Here is a 3385-nt window from a genome sequence, read left to right on the forward strand (position 1 = left end):
AACTATCTTTATTAGTGAAGCTGAGCAGGACCCTGTCGGATTCCTGGGTGTTTTCTGAGTACCCAATTCCTTGTTTGTAGGGAACAGACTTCAGCCTCCATGACCTTTCCTGAGTTCCAAAGGGCAGGTGTGACCAGTTGTTAATCAGAGAAGGGAGGGAACGCAGAGAAAAGGGAGGAGGAGCCAAGAAACAATAGTGCAACCTTGGGCAGGATCCTGTTATTGCCTCAAGGAATATACATAACAGTATCTTTGTGCTCTTTAGAGAACCAAAAGCCCCCAAACAAATGGATTTACCATTCTTCATTCCAGAGAAGAACCACCCGAGGCCAGATTAAGGAACTGCAAGCCCTGTACACCCTGATCCTTATTGGCAACCCAACCTTGAACCATTGCTATAAAACTCCTCACCAAATTCTCCCAGGCTGAGACACACAGTTTTTGAGGACAGGAACCCACTGTGTCCCCCCTTTGCCTGGCAAAGCAGTAAAGCTATTCTTTTCTACCTCACCCAAAACTCCATATCCAAGATTCAATTCAGTACCAGGGCACAGAGACTGAATCTTCAACATTATTAACAGATGATATAATTGTCTGTGTAGAAAATCCTATATTATCTTTTTTAAAAAGGTACTAGTATAAGTGAGATTACCAAAGTGGCAGGATACAAGCTTATATAAGTCAACTTGGGCTGTCATAACAAAATGCATAGACTGGTGTGTGTATGGGGAGGCAGGAAGTGATGCTTAAAAATATATATATATTTTCTCCTAGTTCTGGAGTCTGGATGTTCAAGATCAGGGTGCCAGCAGGGTGGGGTTCTAGTGAGAATTCTCTTCCTGGCTTGCATATAGCTGCATTCTTGCTCTGCAATCTCTCTTCCATTTCTTATAAGGCCACTAATCCAACCATGATGGCTCCACTCTCATTAACTAATCTAACCCTAAATCCCTCCCCAAAGCCCCATCTCCAAATACGATCAAATTGGGGGTTATAGGTGAAACATAAGAACTTGAGAGGTGGTAGATAATATCAACATACAAAAATCAGTTATGTGTATATGTGTGTATGATACACACAAATATACAATTGGGAAATGAACTTAAAGAAATAAAACTATTTACAATAGCATCACTATATGAAATTCTTGGGGGTAAATTTGAAAAAAAAAATATGTGCAAGACCTGAAAACTATAAAATATTGCTGAGGGAAATTGAAAAAGATCTCAGTAAATGGAGAGATACATCATATTCATTGATTGGAAGAATCAATACTATTAAGATATCAATTCTCCACAAGCTGACCTATACATTTAACACAATCTCAATTCACTCAGTTAATCTGTGTGTGTGTGTGTGTGTGCGTGCGCACATGCATGCAAGTGCACTTGTGTGTGTGTTTGAAAAATAACAAGCTTATACTAAAAAAGATTCAGAATAGCTGTAACAACTTTGGAAGAGGAAAACAAATTGGAGAGAGCATGCCCTACCTGATTTTAAGATTTAGTCTAAAACTACAGTTAAGAGAGCATGGTATTGATATAAATATAGACAAATAGATAAGTGAAACAGAACAAAAATAGGCCCACACAAATATGATGCAATGATTTTTGACAAAGGTACAAAGTCAAATCAATGGGAAAAGGATGGCCTTTTTAACAGATGATCCTGAAATAATTAAATATCCATATAGGAAACAAATTACCTTGACCTAAACTTTATCTGTTTTCTATGGCTGCATAAAAAAAAAATTACCTCAGTTTTTTTTTTTGCTTAAAATACAGTAACTTTTATTTACAGTAAATGTATACAAGTGCTGATTAGTCATGCTGATATTACATAAGAACACAAACTAAACCACACTAAACCAAACTAAACCATACTAAAGTTTAAAAGAGAGAAAAATAAATCCTATCAGCCATCCTGAAAATGCAGAAGAGTTCATAAATAGCAAGCTCTCATAAGGAGGGAGGTCAACACAATTGGTAATTTATATAATTTAACATGCTACAAATGAGGAAAACAAACAGGGCAGGGGATGAAGACAGGAAAAGTCCTGTCAAGATTTTCTTCATTTTTTATTGTATTGCTTTCTTGGCTTCAGGTGGGAAGATTTTGACTTCAAAAGTAACAAAATATTTGAGAAGGGAATTTACATCTTGCTGTTCTAGATGGTATTCTTCAGCTATTTTCTTAGAAGTCCATGTGTCTGGATAAAGTTTATGATTATTGAGAAGTGTCAACACACAATGGAAATTTTGCCTTTGGGAATGTTCTTAACATTCATCATGTCAAACTGATGGTCTTTCGGCAACCTGAACTCCTTAGGCTTCTGACGAGTTCCGGCATCCTTTACCTGCAAAGAAGACACGGGATCTTGGGAATCAACATACACATCTTTTAGTAATGACAGCAGTTTGTCATCTTTTCTATCAATTTCTCCCTTAATTTCTGGATGGCTCCTGCTCTCACAGGAGGTTCTTGGTGGAGGGGTGCCTGGGAGCGGGGGAGGGCTTCATTCTGCTGATTTCCCGTTCTGCCTAGGTTGTCTAGGTTGAAATTCCTGACTACGCAAGCCACCGCAGCCTCCATTTCTTCACAACATGGTGCCCTAAGTTACACCACACGTGGTTAAACACTGGTGGGGGCGACCTCCAAGACACACCAGTGAAAGTGCACGTCTGGGGGTGACCCCTACCTCAAACTTTTGTTGTTGTTCAGTCACTCAGTCATGTCTGCAACCCCATGGACTGCAGCACTCTAGGCTTCCCTGTCCTTCACTGTCTCTCAGAGCTTGCTCAAACTCATGTCCATTGAGTCAGTGATGCCATTCAACCATCTCATCCTCTGTTGGTCCCTTCTCCTCCTGCCTTCAACCTTTCCCAGCATCAGGGTCTTTTTTCCAGTGAGTTGGCTCTTCACATCAGGTGGCCAAAGTTTTGGAGCTTTAGCTTCAACATCAGTCCTTCCAATGAATATTCAGGGTTGATTTCCTTTAGGATTGACTGGTTTGATCTCCTTGTAGTCCAAGAGACTCTCAAAAGTCTTCTCCAACACCATAGTTCAAATTCTTCGGTGTTCAGCCTTCTTTATAGTCCAACTCTCACATCCGTACATGACTACCTACCTCAAACTTTGTGGCTTAAAATAACAACCATTTATTAACTCACAGTTTTTTAGGTTCTTACCTACTTCCGGATTCTCTACCCTATGTCTCAGAAGGCTAATATCCACTTATATGTGGAATATAAAATACAAAACAGAAACAGACACATGGACATAGATAGCAGACTGGTGGTTGTGGGGGGGTGGGGTGTGGGGGGCAGGAATGCAGTGGGAGGTTGGAGTTAGGATATGTAAGCTATTATATATGGAAGTAATAAAC

General features: G+C 39.7%; 1 pseudogene; it reads right to left on the minus strand.

Moving 5' to 3' along the window:
* Positions 1-1978: 1978 nt before the first annotated feature.
* On the minus strand, positions 1979-2592 carry LOC110128206 (NADH dehydrogenase [ubiquinone] 1 alpha subcomplex assembly factor 4-like; annotated as a pseudogene).
* Between the last annotated feature and the right edge of the window lie 793 nt (positions 2593-3385).

Source organism: Odocoileus virginianus, chromosome X (assembly GCF_023699985.2).
Source record: "Odocoileus virginianus isolate 20LAN1187 ecotype Illinois chromosome X, Ovbor_1.2, whole genome shotgun sequence".
NCBI classification, from domain to species: domain Eukaryota; kingdom Metazoa; phylum Chordata; class Mammalia; order Artiodactyla; family Cervidae; genus Odocoileus; species Odocoileus virginianus.